The sequence below is a fragment of the Emydura macquarii genome, unplaced genomic scaffold (assembly GCF_026122565.2).
Source record: "Emydura macquarii macquarii isolate MOO-44397 ecotype Brisbane River unplaced genomic scaffold, CSIRO-AGI_Emac_v2 contig_1551, whole genome shotgun sequence".
In the NCBI taxonomy this organism is placed as follows: Eukaryota; Metazoa; Chordata; order Testudines; family Chelidae; genus Emydura; species Emydura macquarii.
Genome location: NW_027131688.1, coordinates 21,915,290 through 21,937,257, shown reverse-complemented (window position 1 = coordinate 21,937,257; position 21,968 = coordinate 21,915,290). Strand labels below are relative to the sequence as shown.

Sequence of the window (21,968 nt, the reverse complement as noted above, 5' to 3'; positions counted from 1 at the left end):
CATTGTGAAGGACGTGTCAGTCATGGAGCATCCAGCTCTGATCCCACACTGGCTCTCAGGATAAATTCTCTCAGCAAGAACTTGGAGTCTTTTCAGCAGGACCCTTGCAAGCACTTTGCCAACCACAATGAACAGAGATATCCCTCGGTAGTTGTTGCAGTCTGCTCTCTCCCCTTTATTTTTGTATAAAATAATTATGTTTGCATCTTTCAGATCCTGGGGTATGTGGCTTTCTTACCAGCAGGTTCAGAGAAGTGCATGGATGTTGCTCGCAAGCTCTCTCACTCCTGCCTTTAGGAGCTCCAGAGGTATCTGATCATTGCCTGCTGCTTTCCCAGGTGCAATCTCTTGAATAGCTTTCTCTACATCTTCGAGAGTTGGTATTTGGTCCAGCTCCTGCATCATTGGAAGCTGGGGAATGGCAGCTAAGGCAGTATCACAAATAATAGCATTCTTTGAGTAGAGTTCTTTGAAATGTTCAGTTCACCGGTCATGTTGTTCTTGCCTGTCAGTCAGGATGATACCATTGTTTGCTTTCAGGTTTGCAATCATTTTACAAGTGGACCAAGTGTCTCTTTGATTCCATCATAGGTACCATGAAGGTCCCCTCTTTCAAAACAGGTCTGAATCTTTTTGCACAAGTCTTGCCAGTACTTCTAGACATGTTCTCTGGTTGCTTTCTGGACCGCAGCCTTAGCCAATTTGAATGTAAGAGTTCTGGACTTTGAAAGAAAGTTAGAAAAGAAAAAGCAAGCTTGCCTATGCATGTGAGCAGCCTATGTTCAGATGCTGCAAACCTGTCTGGTTGTTTTTTCATTGTTTTTCCAAAGACATCCTTGGGAATAGCCAGTGTCTTATTCTTGAAATTTTCCCACAAGGTCTCCGTATCAGGGGAATCAAGTTGATCATTTTCAGAAACACACTCAAGTGTAGATTGAAACTTTGCACAAGAGTCAGAGTCCTTCATGTTAGTAATGTTGAAGCAAAGTCTGCTTTTTGGCTTTGCATGATGGATCTTTTTGAGATGTAATTGGAGCTTGGCCCTGGCAAGGGCATGGTCAGTGTTGCAATCAGCGCTATGCATTGATCAAGCATGCGGTACATCACAAATGCTTCTGCGACGGATCAGAATGAGGTCAAGCTGATGCCAGTGGCTGGAACGGGGGGTGCCTCCATGTGACCTTGTTGCTGCTGCTGTCAACAACATAGGTATTTGAGACTATTAGCTCACAGGTAGCGCAAAGCTCAAGGACGTGCTGGCCATTTCTGTTAAGGCTTCCTGTACCGTGTTGGCCAGTGATGTGTCCCCAGTGCTACCAGTCCTTACCCACACAGGCATTGAAATCACTGAGAACAGTGAGTCTGTTCTTTACAGAGACATTCTTGATGATTTGTTCCAGGTGAGAATAGAACTCATCTTTTTGCTGTTTGAAGTAGTCAAATGTTGGTCCATAGATGGACAGAAGAGTCAGGGTTCCTGAGTTCTTATCCACATCCAGTCTCTCTGCATGATCCTCTCATTGATAAACACTGGAGGGGTACATGCACCGAGGACAGACTTCTTGACAGCAAAGCTGACACCATGTATCCTTCATTCATTGTCAGGTTTCCCAGACCAGCAGAAGTGGTCATTTACTTCATCTAGTGATCCAGTTTCCAAAAGTCTCGTCTCACTGAGGGCTGCAATCCCAATGCCCAGTTGATGTAGTTCTCTATCAATAATGGCTGTTTTCTGAAGTTCCTGGTCTTTCAGTTCAAGTCCGGTTAACATAGTGCAAACATTCCAACAAGCAATGATTAGTTTAGAGCCAGAAAAGAAGAAGTTAGAAGGGAGCTTTTTTAGCCCACCTTTTCTAAAGCCTTCCCTGAATTGGGACAAGCAGGCTACCCTTAAATAGGGCTGCTTGGACACCTAAGCCACTGCTGATGCCTTAGTCCTTACCCATTAGGATGAGCAACCATTGAGCACAGGCCTTCGACATGTATGCTATGGCAAAACAAAGAAGGGATTGTCAGAGGCCCTCCACCTTCTCTCTCAGCAGGGACTATAGAACTCCAGTGGCAAGACAAAGGTGAAGACGATTGATACACATCTGCTGCAGCTTTGAGCCGGAACACCACTCCCAGTTGAAGGAAACACCCGCCTTATCGTGTCCACAACTGTGCCTTTTCTAAATGGGTGAGGTCCCAGGAGTGTGGGTACCGTTGGCCAATAGGATTCTGGCTCATCTGCTTTCCTGGGGACATTTCCTTCACTAAGGGGATTCTACTATCCCACCCCTGGCTCCATTGGGGCTCCCAAGGGGAGACCGGTTTATTGACCAGCGTCTGTTGCATCGCTGGCTGTACGTCTACACATCCGATGGCAAATCCCAGAGAGACTGGCCCGACTAGCAGAATAGGTGGAACGATTAGCTAGAAAAATAAAAACCTGGCTAATAGTGTAATAATAATAATAATAGTAATATTCATAAACCTGTCTAATAGTGTAATATTCTGGATAATAGTGGAATATTCTGTAATATTCTGCTATGAACCTTTAAAGTATTAGGTGAAATTCTGCTGTCAGTTACACACACACAGAAGCCCACTGTAGTCCATAGGGTTGTATGTGTACAAATGAGGTTAGAATTTGGCTTCAAATAATAACACATCATAACATACCAGAAGTCACTCTATTAAAAAAAGGGCATAAGTACTTTATGACTTGGATCCATTAGCCAATATTTCACAAGGCAAAATAATCATTCCTTTTATATAGAGCTTGTACACAGGGCTGTGTCAAGACCTTTGATATTGGATGAGGTGAAACGTCAATGCAGTCTAAAAGTAAAGGCAGCTCGGAGAGAATGACAAAACCAAGCAGAAATAGTGAGTGAAAGCTATTGGCAGGCAACCAAGAGTCAGTTGGTGGCCAGGAGAACAAGAGTTTGCAAGACCCCATGTATTTGCATGTTCTTTGCTTGTTCCCCCCTTCCCCTTTTTATTTGTTATAGTGTTCTAGATAAAGATGATCTTTTCTTAGCTCAATATTTTTAACCTACCTTGAAATGAAACTTGCAAGCATTTTTATAAATAGAAAAGTTGTCTTGTGGTTTTTGTAAGTACTGCTCTATTCTTTATACAAATGCTATCTTATAACTTCTTATAAAATAGTACTCCTCCAAGAACCACAACAGAGATCACTAGGCTATCCCACACAAATACTACTGTACTTTTATTCTTTGTCCTTTACTGGAAGAACACCTCTGAATAAGATGTGCTAACACACAGGACATGCCCTTTCTGCTCTGATAACAGGTGCTGTAGTTAGGGTCCAATATAAAGCCTATGGAAGTCAATGGAAATTGTGTCATTCATTTCAAGCCCTTACAATACAGTTCTGAAAGTGTTGGGGGAAATCCTGACCCCACTGAAATCAATGGGGCCAGGATTTCACCCCATACACTTTTGAAACTATAAGTAAAATAGATAAAGATGGTGGGCTGTGCAGAATTTATTTAGCCCTCTCAGAGTGTTATTTGCCCACTAGCAGTGTATGTAGGGAGGGAGGGAAGAGGGGGAAGGAGAGAAACCCAACAGATGTTCCTCTCAAACCTGTCCTGTTTTATACGGAATTAAAAGGGTCATCCCTCCTGCTTGAATCAGAAATTGTGGCTTACCTTGGTTCTATTTTTTAAATAAATTTTGGATTATAATTCACCCAAAAGCTAACAAAATATGGTGGTTTTTTAATAGTATTGTTATGTACCTCATAAAAAAATAAGTAGGTAATTTTACTGGATGGAAAACATAAATCATCTCACTCCTTAAAATGCAAGGTTTGTATATTAAGAATGTAAATTGCCCATATTTCCATATTGGTAGCACCAGATCTATTTTTAGCTGTGATTCCTTATGCAAAGCTTGGGTCTTTCTGTCCAGGTCATGCCCTCATGCTACGTGTCATTGGTTCCAAGAGTGAAACAATACACATGCAGTTAGAAGGGTTTTACACGTGGCAAACCTGAAGACATGCAGACCATGATCTGAGAATTACAAGTGGAGTTAAGCAGGCAAGCTGCCTCCCTAAAGAAGAGACGAAAATAGCAAAAGACTTGCTGAGCCAGTCGCTTGGCATATGGCAGGTGAACCTGAACTTGGGGGGAGGGGTATTCGGGAACCTACAGAGTGAGGCAAGTCTTTGCTACTCATTTAGAGCTTGACCCGTAGCTGTTTGGTATGAAGCCTGCACCTTCTCAGACTTGGGTGTCTAAATAAGCGGTGCGGTTTTCAGAGGCACTGAACACTCACAATCCCATTGACGCCCAGAGAATGCGGAGCAGCCTTTCCACATTAATTAAAGGTATTTCCTAACACAGAGACAAAATAAGATATTTCATTTTGTCTGTCTTGAAACAGGAAGTTTTCTGTGTTAAAATGCTTTAATGCTCCTTAATATTAACCTTTCAGGCAGAGCATTGTAGATATATGCAGAAGGGCTTTCTCCCAAGGGTTCCAGCCAACTGAGCTTGTGCAGAATTCTCTTTCTTTCTCTCTGCTTTCCTATGAGGGCTGTTCCCAGCCACAGGTCCTGCAGCCTACTGACAGAGGGGAAGGCTGATAAGAACAGTATAAACAATTTTAAAATGTGTTTGATAAGACGCAAAGGATCTCAAAGCACTTTACAAACGTTAATACATTAATTTTTCCAACACCTCTGCGAGGTACACATTGTTATCCCTGTTTTATGGGAGAGGAAACTGAAGCAAGATCATACTGGAAGTCTAGAATAAGATTGTGTAAGGGGCTCCATTGACATCATACTTCCTGAGCATTCTTCTTAAGCTTACTAGGATGCTCTCAGAAGGACCACAGATGCATAGAGGCTAAGTGTGAGAATCCATACATTGACTGGATGCCTTATAAGGGAAATTAATCAACTTGCAAAGAGAATTTGTTTTAGAGATGAGAATAAGCTGCAGCGTCCAAGGGCCTGATTTACTTCTCTCTTACAATGGTGTAATTCAAGGAGAACTCAGTGAAGTTACACTGGTGTAAACTTGTATACGGATATTAAGAAAATATAGAGTTATTTAGTATTTAAAAAGACACAAGTGCTTTGAAAAGGATATAAACCTTCAAGCTTTAAGACATAAAGCAATTTCTAACTACTGGGAATTAGAAGGAAACTTTCTTGGCTATTCCCCAACTATCTTATGCAAGATTTTTTCTTCTGAAGCAGCTGGCACTGGCCAGTGTTGGAGAGAGGATCCTGGATTAGAAAGACCACTAGTCTGATCCAGTATGGCAGATCCTGTTTAAAACTGGCATCAGAGGAGAATAAGGCCCCCAATCTGGAGCTGGATACAGATTTTGAATACCTGAAAATTTAAGGGAGTTTGGATCTCGGTATTTTGGTTCAGCTCATTTTTATAAAGAGGAAAAAAATGCACAATTCATATCTAGGGTCCTTTTTTTGAATACCTCCAAATTCAGGGTATGCACCTATCTGGGTCTAAAACTAGTTTGTTCTACCCTTGACACATCATCATCATCATTCATGGAAGGCACATGGAGGAAGACATAATAGATCCCCCAAAAAATATTAACTCATGGATCACATTCAAGAGAAGCACAGACCAGAACTGCTGCCTTTGAAATATACTACAGTAGAACCTCAGAGTTATGAACACCTCATGAATGGAGGTTGTTCATAACTCTGAACAAAACATTATGGTTGTTCTTTCAAAAGCTTACAACTAAACATTGACTTTAATACAGCTTTTAAACTTTACCAAGCAGAAGATAATTGCTGCAAAAAAAAAAAGTAAGGGTGTGGGGAAATTGATGCCCCAACTTTTAAAGTCAATATTTTTCCCTCCCAAGGGATTTATTGTTGTCCAAATATCACAAAAGCCAAAGTTGTAATTTCCAGAGAAACTGAGGCTACAGTCCAACAAAAATTGCAAAATAAAGAGGTTTTAAAATTCCTATTTTAATGAACTTCAAAAAACTGTAAGCTTGAGATAAGTGTAGAAAAAGCCCTGTCAGAGCCACCCTTAATAAATTACGTTGAAGTTTGATGGTGACCATAAAGTAGATTTAAACTTTAGTTACCCATGAAGACATTAAACAGATTAAGGTTGATTCAAGTTTTAAATTTCTAAAAGCAAAACATCTCCAGAGGAGTTTCAGGAAAAAGCTTTTGGCCAGTTAACAGGAAACAAGAATAGCAGGGCCAGTTACAGCTTCAAAATATGTTAAGGTTTGCCATGTCTTTGTGCACATCAGTATTAAATGATGCTCAGAGACTAAGGATGACATACAGCAGTGTAGCTCTGTCCATTTGCCTTGGTATTGCTGTGATATAGTATCCACCACCACACAATCTGAACACCTCACAAATATTAGTAAATTTATACTTACAAATACTCCTGTGAGATAGCAGCATGATTCCCATTTTTTGGCTGGGGAGAAAAGGCACGGGGATATTAAAGTCCCAGTTCAGCAAAACACTTAAATACATGCTTAACTTTAAACCTGTGAGTAGTTCCATTGACATCAAGTTAAAGTTAAACATGGGTTTAAGTGCTTTGTGGGACTAGGGACAAAGTGACTTACCCAAGGTCATTGTGAAAGTTTGTAGCAGAGTTGGACAGAAAAATTCCAGTGACGCAACTTGCCTGCTTTCCTGCCAATGCAGCCAGCCTACCTCATATTCAGGGATCCAAGGGCTTCCAAGGTTGCTGCCAGCCTCCCAGGCGGGCTACCCTGGAGCCAGTGACCACATTTTGAATGATAGAAATCCTTCGCAAAATGGAATTACCTTCCTCCACAGAACTCTACGCACAGCTCCTGAGTCCCAGCCCAGTGCCTTAACTACATGACCATTCCCCAGGTTTAGAATTGAATTCAAGGATAATGGCAATACAGGAATAATTAAATAAGCTGGAGAACCCATAAACAATGAAAGAACCATCTATCAGGACATAAGATGTTCAGTCCCATTGACTTCAGAACTCTGTTGGATTGGACCCAAGTTCAAGAGGGCAAATTGGTTCAAATAAAATAAGACCTAACTCAGTCTTTCATCCAAAACATTTAGGTTTGATAGAGTTCAGTTAACTTCTTACTTTTATTTATGTACACACCTCCTGTTTTGGGCAGAGACCAGAGAGACCACAATGCTATAACAAAGGCTATTCATGTGGTACCTCCAACCTGGCTGGAACCAGGAATTATCAGAAATCACAACAGAGGGCATTTGTTCTCATGCAGTGTCAACACCAGTTACTTGATTGAAGAGATTTGGCTACATTTCAGTGAATCATCTGAACATTTTGATGCTCAACTGAATGGAATCTTCAAACCTTGATAAGTTTGCCCATTGTGAACGTAAATTCTTACTTTTTATTACTGGAGAGCTAGACTAATATTTTTTAAAGCTGGTTATTTTCTTCTTTGAGAAGGCAGCCGGAACTAGGAGTATGATTGTATATTAAAATGTATGTCAAAGGCACTCTTTTATACACCTGTACATCCAATTAAGCAAAAATAATATTAATGATGATCATTTTCACACCCTTTAAGAGAGTACATTTACCACCCATAGTACCCCCTTGTGTCAGGAGGTGATAGTGCAAGGGCCATTGTCTCTAGCACCTGCTGCAGGCCTCTGCCTCTCACCAGATCTTCTGTGGCTTGGCCACTAAGTCCAGTCCCCTTTAAGAGTAACTGAAGGCCCAATTGAAAGGCCAAGATACACATCCAAATAATAATTCTTCTACCCCTCTCAGGCTCCACTGAAGTATTCTTCCTGGCTGTCGCTCAAGGCCTTGCCCACAGGAGCCTAGCCTGCTCCTGCAATTGGATTTGCATGTCCCTTCCTCAGGGTCTGGTAGGGAAACTCAGGCCCATCCTGTACGCTGGGTTCAAGCCCAGGGACCCTGAATTAAGCAGCTAGGACTTCTTCTTCAAATATATTGCTGTTTCCCTGGAACACATCCTGTTGGTGAGCTTCCTTGTGCTGCTTCCCTACAGCCTATACTTACACTCCCTTTGGCTCTCAGGCCTCTAGCTTCTTCCTCGCTACTGAACTAATAAGTCTTGCACCCCATCAGGCTGTACTAAAGTGCTTTTATTCACCCTATCTCAGGGCCTCCCCCACAGCAGCCTGATGCTGGGGGCGGAGGAGAGGGAAGAGTGTTCTCCTACCTGCAGAAGAGTCCTGACTTCTCTGTAGTCTTTCTCCCATAGACTGACTTCCCAGCTGTGCTTGGGTAGTCCCTCCTGCTCCTCTGCATCTGGGGAATGCTTAGCTGCACTAAGTTGCCAGATCACCATCAGCTGGGAGCTAGCTGGTAGGTCAAAGGCAAGGCTGAGCCTGGCTTGCCTTTAAAGGGCCAGCCATGCTAGCCTCTGATAAACCCCATTTAGAGGCTTGTGCTTATTACTGTACAACACAGAAGAGCTAAACAATGGATAACAATGCAAGATGTGTCACACCTGACTTGTGAGAGCCCATAAGGGACAGACTGGAAGAAGGTATGGAGGTAAAAGGGTCTGAAAGAGTTTATAAGACACAGGTTAAACACAAGGTATGGGTAGAGGAAAGGAAGAGTGGGCGGGAGCAGAAATACAAAGCCCTAGGTGGTGAGGTGTAACACAGACTGCAGCCCAACTGAGTAAAAACAGGCTTCGTGTTACACATTCACATGGCCCCTCTCAGCAATTACCAAACTGGCGCACAGGCCACAGGAGACCCACAAATCACTTACTGTTGGTCCACATACAGCTGGCTGGTCATACGGTGCTGTTTTCTTTTCCGTGTTTCCAGCTGCTACATCACATTAAAAAGATTTATTGTATGCATTTTGGTTTTCCTTCTAAGCAATCACTGTAGCTGCCACAGAGACATTACAGAATTGCACGTGGTGAGGCAGCCCATGTTATTGTGACTGGGAGGTTGGCAATCCCTGAGAAACGCTCTGTTAGTATCTACACTCACAATGAAAAAGCCCGAGAACTGCTCTATACTAACTCCCTTTCCATACCTGCCTATTAACATCTCACAGCAGTGGCTTTAATTCAGCACTGCAGTGAAGAACCTTCTGTTACATGGGACTGAGAAAATACAGTGGTGGTTTGAGGATACCATTGGGAGTATGGACTCAGCATGGTATTCAGTTCCAAGAGACTGGAAATACACAGGTACTACCCATATCAAGGAGATTCAGCTAAACAGCATAAGCCCTCAGATCTCACATGGACCGAAAGACTCTCCCCAGTTTGACTATATACATTTTAATGTAAAAAAAAAAAAAAGCAAAAGATTGAAAGTAAAAATGTATTTCTTGCCTCCAACTACCTGAAGATGCACAGAACTGGATAAAATGTGCATAAGGACCATACAGCCATTAGAGATGGGCTAGAGCACACAAATTAGATCCAGATGCAAACTTTTCCAAAGTTAAAGGTGGGGAGGAGAGAGTTGGTTTGGTCCACTATAGATTCAAAAGCAGGCAGGAAAATTCAGATCTCGATCCAGATGTGACCTTTCTCAAGGTTCTTGTATTTTGGTTTGGACACAGTTCTACAAACATTGTAAGAATAATATATACATAACCTAATCTACAATGACCATTCCCAGGTAAGGTGGTCATCACAGGCCAAATTTTTCAGCTAGGCCCCTAAACTTAGACCCTGTCTACGCTTACGTCCAGGATTCGGCGGCAGTCGATGGAAGTTACGACAGCTACGCAAAAGACTTGCGTAACTCCCGTCGACTTCTGGGCTCCTTTTCTGCGCACCGTCTTCACTGCACTGCGCCGACGGGAACCGTGTTCCTGTTGACACAGCGCTGCGCCACTTGAGAAGGTGGTCTTAGTATGTCGATTTCTGGATTGACTGAGTGGGTCTTCACTGACTGCTTAATCAATCCAGAGCACTCGATCTGATGGCAGCGACTTTGCTGCCGTCAGTGTAGCCATAGCCTCACATACACAAATTGAGTGCTCAGCTGCCTGACTTGCATGTGTAGCTTATCTGCATGCATGTAAAGACATGAGTTTGTTTTATCTGTGCAAAACTTTGCATCGAGTTTGAGAAATCAGCTGGAGACATATTGCAATTGGAGCCTATATGTCAATACTGCATTTTTTCAGAAGTCTTCATGAAGGAAGGAAAACAAATTTTGCTCCTGTCTTGAGGCTAGTCTACACTTAAAACTTACAGCGGAAGAGCTGTAGCAGTACAGCTGTGCCTCTGTAAGAGTGTTTGTGTAGCCACGTCATGTTGATGAGACAGAGCTCTCCCGCCGAAATGATAAAACCACCTAAATGAGCGGCGGTAGCTATGTAGGCGGGAGAGCGTTTCCCGCGAACATAGCGTTGTCCATGCTAGTGCTTATGCTGGCAAAATTTATGTCACTCGGAGGGTGGTTTTTTCACACCCCTGAGTGACAAAAATTTTGCCAGCATAAATGCTAGTCTACACAAGGCCTTAGAAAGACCTCTGTGCTAGCTAGGCCCCCAAACAATCAAACACCCAATGGAAATCATTCTGACAAATTTTTTATGTTCCAGTCAATGTGGTACATGATCCTTTAGAGGCCCGGGTTCTCTTAATTGAAGGACTATTATTTTAGACTTCTTAGAGTTAGGAATTATGGGGACCTGGCAATTGCAAAATAGAAATGAAGTCTGGAGACTGGCATTTTGAAATCATTTAGCACACTTCATTTCTTTTTTAAGCCTAATAGAAAGCAAATAGGAGAGCATCCCAGATCTCAGCCAACGCTCTCCTCTCCCAAGACTAACACAAATGTCACTACATGTATGCAGGCTTATTATCTTCTAAGAGTTCACAGAATTCAGTCAGGGTCCTGCCCCTTTATGTAAATTGCCTCATTCCTTTGGTTTTTTTTAAGTTGCACACTGCGGTGTTATACTATATGAGCTATAATTACTACTCCTATCACTAGGAGTCACAAGTTAAAGCCTTGTGCCATAATATATATTGTAGGTGTTCATTCTTATAAAGAAGGAAAGACCCAAAGGAGGCTAGTTGGGTAGAATAAGAAATGGCCTTAACTAATAGTGTAGCCTAACAGATCAAGCACTGGACTGGAACTCAGGAGATCTTGGACTTCTGGGTGACCTTCGGCAAGTCACTTCACCTCTCAGTACCTCAGTTTCCCCACCTGTAAAATGGAACTAATGATACTGACTTCTATAAAGTGATTTGAGGTCAGCTGATGAAAAGCCCTATATAAGAAATAAGTATTATTCATACCAAAAAGGAAGGAAGGGGGGGAAAAGCCACAGCCATTTTCAAAAAATAAAGAAATATAAAAAATCTCTTTGAACATAAGAATATTTATTGACAGGCATAAATGGCACTTTACAGACCCCCCTAGATGAGTTATCTAAATTAGACCGGGCAAAGCACTTAATAAAATAATATATGAAACAATCCTGAACTGGTAGCTGGAAGACTAATGGGATCTAGTAAGATTTTCCCACCTCTAATTCCTAGTAGCCCAGGAATGCTGGTTAAAAAGTGGTGAATGTGACAAAGGTAGCTTTTGAGAGAATATAAAGTACTTATGTGTGCTGTAAAATAAGCCCTGAAGATGTGACCATGCTTGAATAATTCCTCTAGCCATGCCCTACATAAATACCATTTGGATTAGTTAAGGCTGCCCCAGCGGCAGCTTTTATTTTTGCAACCAGTTAATTCAAGAATATACATTTTTCATTCCTAGGCATCATGCTTCACTTGTGTGTGTTTATTGAAACTTCTTTTTCCACTCTTGTCACTTCCTTGTCATCTTGCAGGGCCCCACCACAGTCTCATACCAAGCTCCTAGTTCCCAAATTTATTTATATTGCAGCTATGCCTCAGGATACCAATCAAGAATCAGGACCAGAGGTGACACGCATGGGGAGGGGGAACATGCAGTCCCTTGCCACCCCCCCCCCCCCCCCCCGATTTCTGCCAAGGTTTATATGCCCTGTCCTGAAGCCCGCTGCATACCACCAGAACCTTTAAATTGTGCCCCCGCCAACTATCAACAGTTACATGTCGTCTCTGATCAGGACCTTGTCACGCTAATCGTGGTACAGACACACAATACAAAGAAATTTCCTGCCCCAAAGAGTGTAGGTCATGACAAGTTGCAACAAGAGGATGAGACAAACAAGCAGGAGAGGAGAGAAAAGGATAACTATAAAGTGAACAAGTTAGCGTGCAATAAGTGAGAGGTCTCCTCTCCCCACCTGCCTAGCTGTTTTGCCTGTTGACTATAATTGATAGGCCTATTGCTTTGTCATGGCAATTGTTTTATGAAAATCCCTTGGGCCATCATGGTACAAAAGGGAAAGAGTCACAGAAACACAAAGAATTCCAAGAATTTTGTGTGTGTGATAAAACTTTTCTTTTCCAGTTTTGGTGCAAATTATGAGAGCAATAATGCTATAATGAAACGGAAGCTGTTTTGTACATGGGGGTGGCCATACTGGAACTAATCTAAAAAAAAAAAAAATCCTTCACTCCAAATTTTAAAATAATTATAGATTAGAAAAAAACAGATTAAGGTAGATACCAACAGCAGAAAGAAAAACCTTCGCAGTCTAGGTTCCCAGCAAAATTTGGTCAGTTAGGATCGTCACATCCATCCACTCCCAGATAAAATGTCAAAAATCATGGAGAAATAGTTCTTTAAAACATAAAAATCATGGAATCCAGAACTCTCATGACAAAGTCTATTGTTATTTATGAATAAACATCAGCAAGACCAGGGAGGTATCTTATTGCTGTTGTTTATGGCAGCACTCATAGCGTGCTAGGCACTGTTTTCTGGACAGTCCTTTCCCCCAAAGAGCTCACAGTCTTGTACAAGTGACCCTTGTACAATTTTTAATTGAGCTTGCATTAAAAACGACTTTCTAGTACAGCACAAGTTTTTCAGTGTGGCCTTAACACCAGTTTAGTATGTGCACTGGCTATTGAAGCTAACATTAAATAAATCAAGGCATAAAAGATACCATTTCTGTTCTACCTGCTATACCATCCAGTTTTTCCCTGAACAATGTGAGTTTTAATACTGAAAGGCATGTTTTGATTTTGATTTCACATGCAAATTTATAAGAAAGCACTGTGGTAGTCTGAGTTTGTGTTAACATTTTTATTTTCTTATCATTATTGCTTTTGTGGACAGTAAAGTCACTGTCCACTCCCACAGAATAAAAAGTAATATTTTAAAAGCTTAGAGATTTAGAGTATAGCATGTCAGGAATTTTGCCTCAGTTAACCCACTCCACTATAGATGTGTTTTGTAATATAAAAGGAAACTTTTTTTCCTTAGAATTGTGTTTGTAATGTTCTAAAATGTGACTGCAAATCACTGCCGCACTTTATCATTATAATTAAATACAATAAAAAAAGCTGTCAAAACGGCTCACGTTGCTTGCCAGAAACAAACTAACAGAACTTTTGCAGCACAAGGCAAACAACACACCGCCAAATCCTGCAGTCTTTATTCAACTCTTAGCCAGGCAAGACTCCCATTGGCATCAGCGACCGTTTTGCCTGAGTAAGGAGAGAAAGAGCTGGTCAACAGTTTTGTTTTTTTACATCAGAATGTTCCAGCAATTACTGTCACTAAAAAACATTTCCTTACCAAAAAACATGGGATGACTGGAATTTTGCTGTTTATGAATGTTGGTTCTTTTATCCATGCAATGCTCTGTATCAAAACATTTCACAAAGATCATTATAGAATGCTGGGCTAAATACATCCTGGATGAAATTCCATTGAGTTCAGTAAGGTCACACTAGGGATTAAGAATGATTTTAGCGTGTAGAACTGAAGACAGTTAGGAGATAGTACAATAAACCAAGTACTCCTCTCACAGCTCTTAGTTTGTTGTACCAATAATACGACTATTAAAGAATCCCAAAATTCACACCTACGCATTGGATGATAAAATGGAACTAGTCTCTATTATTATCCTGTCCAGAGATCCTACAACATGGTGCTGTCCCTTGCTATGGATATACATGAAGTAGATGAAACTGTCAATCAAGGGCATCTCTGTGTAATAGCCACATTTTTCATGGGTAAAAAGATATTATGAAGTATTTTACACTATAAAAGTTCTTTGCTGTGGGTACCTGAGGAATGTATTGCACTTACTATGGGGCTATGTAGACTAACGTGTCACATAGAAGGCAGCATAGGCTAATGGTTAGAGTAGCGGACGGGAGTCAGTAGATCTCGTTTCTAGCCTTGAACTTGATACTGACCTTCTTTGTGGTCTAACCTTTCTGTGACTGAGTTTCCACATCTATAAAGAGGAGATCACAATATCTACCATTGTAAAGCATCTCAAAGACCTCAGATAAAAGCTACTAAGTTCTAAATAGTAATAGCTGTAGTAGTTAGTCAACACATTTTGAATATGTGCCCAAAGATTCTTTGATGGGTATGAGTTATACAACTCTAAATAAACAACTAAATGTCCCTCTAGAGAGTGGAACTTGGAGAGTGGAAAGAGCAGTAAACATGAAAAACAAAGAGAAAGCCACTGCTGAATAAGGTTACTCTGGCCTGAGCCTTTATGGCAGATGCATCAGTGGACTCTCCCAGATTTTTTACACAGGCAATTGCTTCTAATTTGGCATTCAGAAGGTAGTTCTGGCTTCCAACGTGAAAAGAAGCAGAGAATCAGGGTAAAACTTACTAGCATCCTCCAAATATGTAGGGTGTAGTCCACATGCTGAAGGGCTGAATAAAGAAGTGGCAGAATTCTCCCATCTTCCAAGCCTCAGACTAAGAAAAATAAACCCTACAGGCAATTCAACAAAGTTCTCTTTGTTCACGAACAGGTTCAACAGATGAAATGGATCCAGTGCAAGAGACCAACCAAGGAATAGCTTTGCCAGAGGGGGAAGGTTCAAAAAGAATCACCTCTCTAAAAGATTCCTTTAACAGCATGTGCGTGTGACTATCACATGAGCCACACGAAGCCTGGAATCAAAGTTTCTGATTCTGGTTTTAGACAGTTTAAGCTTTATCAGCGTCAAAAAAGTTCAGCCCAGTGAAAGATCAGAATTAGTCCCAGGATGCAGGGAGGAGACCATCTTTAATTAAGCCACCAGTGCTCGGGTTCATGAAAGGTACCTGGAAATGATTCAGGAAGGTAATCATGTTAAACTGGTTCCCAGTGCCAAGTTCTGTTCAATCGCCAGCGTTAAGAAAAGCATGAAGCCACGAAGAAGGCATCCAGTTAGCTATTAAATATAGGAACAATCAAGCAAGTCCTTCAGCTGGAGGACTCTCCATCATCTTTATGATCCCAAATAGACCGAGGGGGGAAAGTGTTACATTTGAAGTCATTACCCCAATGTATCGCAAACCCAAATTCAAATTAACATTTTCCTCATCAATCTTACTAACACTCGTACTGGACGGCTGCCTGTCATCCATGGACCAGTCAGATGTTTATCTTCAACATGCTAATTCATGCCAGACACAGAACTGTCCTCAAAGTTGCATACTTTAGAACTGCAATCAGCACAGGTATCTTCCTTACAGTGACGCCAAGGCTGTTTATGAAGGTTCCTATATCCGTCTTAGCACTTCATCTACTTCAGACTCCCCACATCCACCCATCTCAACCAAACGGCTGGAAGCTTCCACTTAATGCATTTCTGTCTCAGAGCAAGTCACTGCACTTGTCTGGAAACAATAGCAGGGACCTTAGCAGACTCCTACAGCTGACTTTAATTGAACCATTCACATGGACAGGGTAGAAGGGAAACTCATTTTACCCTACAGCTGCTCTTAACATTTGGATAGAACTTGAATCTCTTGTGTCTGGAAGCAGAAGGACATCTGTTTTCTTCAATGTAGGGTTATAGCGAGGAAGATCGCTATCCATCCTTCAATGGAAATCTTTCCATTGACTTCAGTGGTTTTCTGATTGAGCACTTAAAATAGGGTGTTATTTTTATTATTTATTTGTATTGGGAGAATTCCTAAAGGCACCAACCAAGATCAGGGCCCCAATGTGCTAGGTGCTCTGCAAATGCGTAGCAGGGGACAGTCTCTGCCCTAATGAGCTTACATTCACCTTTTTCCTCCTAACTTTGTAATCCTCTAGAAGGACCTCACCATCCTGAAGCTAGTGATGTCAAATATTAAAAAATAATTTATATAAATAAAAGTTTTACCCTTTGGTTCCCCAAAGCAACAAAACGAAATGTGCTTCAAAATATTAGGGCTTGCTGCTAAGCAAACAAAATACATTGCAATAGAGACATTGCAAACAGCAGGTGCTTCAACCACCTTACTCTCTTCTGTGTGTAGGCAGATCTTGCTAGAGCAAATCCTGAAGGGTGGATTGCAGCAGTTTCCAGTACCACCACAGAGACGAACAAGCCTGCTCTGCAGGATGGCTCCAAGAAAAGAAATGATCAGGTAAGACCAATTCTCCTGTATGGTCCATCATGTTAAATAACAATGTGTTAACTGGTCCTTAAGAAATGAGAGGATGATCCAAAGCACATTGGGATCAGAGGGAAAATTCCCACTGTCTTCAATGGTATTTGTATCAGTCCCATATTGACAAGTCCTAATGCAATCTACCGTGCACGATTATTTCACAGTTATTCAAACTGCAGGTGACCTTGTACATATTACATGTTCCCTAATAGGCACCAGAGAATGTTTAGCCCAGGTTTAATTGTGGATTTTAATTTGGTTCAATAGAACTGAAATTAGGAATACCCTAGCTGTTGTTTTATTTCCCCTCTCCCCAACGCCTGATATTAATGCAAGTGACCTTTCCTAGTGCCTGGTGAAAACAATCATTTTTGTACAATGAAACAATGGTACTATCATTGCAGGCAGAATTAATCTAAGCTCCACTACTTGCCAATGGAAAACAATCTTTCATTAGTGTAAATGTAAGATGAATAGTTTTAAACAGAGAACCCAAATGATGGTAAGGATAAGTCACTAAGAGCCCTGCCTGACATTCTGTGCAGCCCCTTTTGACCCTAAGCACATCACTTGATTCAATACACACAATCAAATACAGTCTTGTAACCTCATTTCCAAACATCTTTATGCACTGGTTTTTTTATTCCAAGTATTCTTTGGCAAGGTTTAAGAGCTATTAAAGTATTTAATAGCTACTTAGGAGAAACAACAAGCACTATTTACAGTTGATCTAAACTAGGGAAACTAGACAATTCATTATCTTTACAAGAAATAAGTGTGTTGGGACAGGATATGCAAGGCACAAGGTATGGATCAAAATGCTGCATGATTCATATGCACATTAATAAGGTGAAGGCAAAAATTGGCTTAGAAAGTTAAGGGCAGAATAGTTCAGTTATGAACATTTAAAAGAGGTGGCTGATATCACTGGGACCTGCAAGGACTCAGCACTATTGAAAAATCAAGTAATTTATTTAGGTGTCTAGATTTAGATACCTATCTCTAGGGTGACCAGACAGCAAGTGTGAAAAATTGGGACAGGGTGAAGGGTAATAGGCACCTATATATGACAAAGCGCAAATATCGGGACTGTCCCTATAAAATCAGGACATGTGGTCACCCTACCTAACTCTTGGCATGCAGGTTTGAACTTTTGGGCCCTTATTTTCTTTTAATAATTGTAATGATGATGCTGGTCACAAACAGGCTGGAATGTATGAATTCAGGTAGGGATAATAGGAAAGGGTATAGGAGAAAGTGTCTCTATTCTCTTAGGGCCTGACCCACATCCCACTGACATCAATGGAAAGAGTCTCACTGCCTTCTATGGGCATTAGATTAGATCCTGAAAGAGCTTCTCTTTCTGTTGAATCCATTACTTCCCCCCTCCCATTTTGTTGCTCAATTTGCTTTTCCCAGAACTTTTCCCAAAATTTTGTTAATAAATCTTTATAAGCTTTGGCCTTTAATTGAGTCATTCTTCCTGAGCATACTGTTGCATCGTACATATGACTGAATGGCTGAGTATTGCTCTGCAAATTACTCATGAAGAATGAATTGTATGGTAATAACCACACTTGTAAATATGTGCAGCTTCTCCTGTGGGTCTTTGTGGCAAATCCTACGTTCCCATTTCCAGGAAAGTTTCAAAGTTTTATTTTCTTAAAGGAATGATAATTATCAGAATCCAGATGACCTGTCCCATTTCTCCAACCATTTTCACTCTTTTATTCCCAGACCAGCGTAGCAGGTAACAGCACCAGAACAAGCAGATTTTATGGCAATAACCATTTCATATATATTACACTCGTGTGGCTGTTTGCTCATGAATTCTGCAAGGCTCCTGGACAACCATGTACTACTCAGAGGCTGCAGAGTAGCTCATCAGGCACTACGCCAAACCCAGAGCTTCCAATATTCACCAAGACTGACAAACCATTCTGTAAGGTGCAGGTGCTAAGGTACTAGACTAGGATTTAGGAGGCCTGGTTTCAATTCCCTGCCTTGCCACAGACTTCCTGTGTGACCTTGGAAAAGTCACTCAAGCTCTCTGTGCCTCGGTTTCCCCATCTGTCAAATTTAGATGGTACTTCTATATCTCACTGGGGTGTTCTGAGGATAACCACATTAAAAATTGTGAGCTGTTCAGCTAATACAGTGATGGGGGGCACATAAATACCTTAGATAGACTAGCCAGTGGAGCTATGTAATTGTGAAGACAGCAGCCATGTCCCCTCATCATCCTCTGCATAAAAGTGGAGGGACCAGAGCCCATGACACAATGATGGCATTGACTTCTGTGCAGACTCTCCATGCCCTGCACCCCACACTATGAAACAGAACCACACCAGTTTCCACTTTTGCAGGGGATATTAAAAATTTTCTTTCTGATGAAATTCATAAAGCTGAGCTGTATGCCTACTACTCACTGAAATTTGCTGTTTTCATATACATTCACTTTAGCATTTGGTGATATTTTGCAGACAGGTAAATTGAGGCACAGAGAAATTTAGTGACTTGCCAGAGGTCACAGTGCAAGACAATAACAGAGGTGACAATAGAACTCAGGTTGCTTGACTCTCAATCCTCTGTTCCAGCTATTAGACAATGCTGCACAATATGTCTGATATTCATGTTTGAATCTAGAATGTACTTATTTTTTATTTTTAAACAGTCCTACAAGGAAGATTAGGTACTGGATCCATGTTTAAACTGGTCAGTCTCTGTATGGGCTGTTTTGATATTAATGAATTAACATTTCTATAGAAAATGTATGGATTTTTTTACATCAATATTTCGTTTTCATGAAAATAGAGGTAAATTCTGCTAAGAGTTAATCCGCTGAAACATACAAATATACAGGAAGAATTCATAAAGAATTACAATACCACTTCAAAAGGAGCTGCTATAGGAGTCATGACCCTACTTTTTGCAATAACTTCTGCATCATGAACTTACGTAATTGGCAGCAGACGGCATATCACATTCCTAGTTTTATGTTCTTGGGTTGACAACAGTGTAAACTGAAATTTTTGCTTACTGTAAAACTGGTGGAGCCCAAAAACCAAAAATACTTTCATGTCCAAACTGATTTTTTACCAAAGCTTTTCCCCATTGTTATGCATTTTTTTAATGTTGCTAAACTCTCTCTAATAAATGGTTTGGCTATTCTGATGTTTCTAAACCAAAAAAAAAATCTAGTTTTCTGAACAGTACTAATGTCGGTGAATAAGAAATATCTATGACAGAAAAAAATATACTTTCCTAATTCAAATTTCAGCAGAAAGCATTTATGAGAAAGCACCAAATTATACAAATTTACTGTTACCTTGTTCTTCCCACATCATGTCAGTTTAGTCACCTATTGCATATAGTGTGAATCATAAATTGTGAGCTGTCTGGGATAGGGACTGTCTTATTGACATTTGTTCAGCACCTAGTGCAATACAGGCAGTCCCTACTTGGGGTCCTCAGGCACTACCAAAATGAAATTGTGAACAATAATAAATTATTATAAGCAACGGTGGATTTTCAAAGGAGCCTTGGGAAGATTTGTGCTCAAAACTCTGAAATTCAACAGAAGTGTCCCTAAATCCCATGGCAAATCTGAAAAGCGCAGCCAAAAAATCCTATAAGATTTGGTTTGGTTTTCTCCTGGTAAAGGGCTTATATGTTCAAGACACTTAACAATAATTCACTTCACAGTAGATCACTGTAATTTACCATAAAATAATAAAAGAAAAAGGGAAATACAGTAATTTTATTTTGAGGGAGGGTAACTTACCAATAACATGGCAAAGACCCACAATTTCAATTTGGAAAGACTATTGAACCTCTTCACCATCCACTTTCAGTCCAATGTATGAGCCATAAGCAGTGGAGGGCGAAAAAAAATGCATTTTGCCTGACATAACTGGTTGCTTGTTTTGATAAAATTCTAAGTGAATGAAGGGAATTCACTAATTATAATATATTGTGATTTTAGTAAAATACTTGATACCAGGTCTCATGAAATCTTATTTGAAAATTAATTCAAACTGACTTGGATAGAAACACTGTCCTATGGATGGAAACCTGGCTAACAGACCATAAACAAAGAGTAATAAATGGCAGTGTAGTAAATTGGAAGAGAGCTGCAGGGAGTGGAGTTTGATCCAATATTATTGCACATCTTCACTGATAATTTGGAAGAGTGAGTAACCCTCAGTGAAATTCACTGGAGGAACTAAAATGGGAGGAGTTGTGAACAACAGTCATGAGAGAAGAATAACTCAAAGGGACTTAACAAATAATAAAAACATGGGCTAAAAATGAAATTTAATCTGGCAAAATTAAAAGTAATATATATAAGGGAAAACCAATGCAACACAATCCTACATATACTCATAGGGAGGAAGAAACATGGGAAGCAGCAATGTTGAAATAGACCTAGAGTTAAGTGTGGACAGTACATTTCAGGTCAGGTTGCAGTGCCACATGACAGCAAAATAAACTACTTTTAGGCTGCATATACAATGGCATCACATCTCAGAACTGCAAGATTAACTCCTTCTCTGGCCTGACTGCATCTGAACTATTGCATTCGGGTCTGGCACTGTATTTCCAGAAAGATGTTGACAAACTAGAGAGTTCACAGAATCATTGACTGGAGAAACTGACTTCTGAGGAAAGAGCTAATTGTGTAATAATTAGCTAAAATATAACAAAGATAGAACATTGTAACAATCTACAATTGTTCTTCATGTCCACTGAAGGTAGGACAAGAAGCAATCAGCTTAATCCGAAGAAAGGGAGATTTAGGTTAGATATTAGGAAAATATTACTAGCTATAAGAGTACTTAAGCTCTGGAATCTATTAGAATTCTTTGAGGGGGTCAACAACCATGTGGACAAGGGTAATCCAGTTGATACCCTGTACTTGGTCTTTCAGAAGGCCTTTTAAAAGGTCCAACACCAAGGGCTCTTAAGCACAGTAAGCAGTCATGGGATAAGAGGGAAACGCCCCCCATGGATCAGTAACTGGTTAATACATAGGAAACAAAGGGTAGGAATAAATGAGTTTTCACAGTGGGGAGAAATAAATAGCAGGGTGCCACAAGGATCTGTACTAGGACCTGTGCTGTTCAGCATATTCACAAATGCTCTGGAAAAAGGGATAAACAGTGAGGAGGCAAAGTTTGCAGACAATACAAAATTATTGAAGATCGTTAAGTCCAAAGCAACTGCGAAGAGTTACAAAGGGATCTCACAAGTTTAGTGACTGGGCAACAAAATGACAGATGAAATTTAATGTTAATAAATGCAAAGTAATGCACATTAGAAAAAATAATTCCTCCTATACATACAAAATGATGGGGTCTAAATTATCTGTTACCACTCAAGAAAGATCTTGGAGTCATCATGGATAGTTCTCTGAAAACATCTGTTCAATGTGGAGCAGCTATCAAAAAAGCTTACAGAATGTTAGGGACCATTAGGA

The 21,968-nt window shown here is 40.6% G+C and overlaps 1 long non-coding RNA gene across 2 annotated transcripts in view; it reads left to right on the top strand.

The window, feature by feature from the left end:
- LOC137157644 (uncharacterized) overlaps window positions 1-21,968 on the top strand; it is a 147,449-nt gene that overhangs the window by 48,776 nt on the left and 76,705 nt on the right. For both annotated transcript variants that reach the window (XR_010921170.1, XR_010921169.1), the window contains exon 2: window positions 16,355-16,465. This is a non-coding gene — a long non-coding RNA (uncharacterized lncRNA). The remainder of the gene's footprint in view (window positions 1-16,354; window positions 16,466-21,968) is intronic.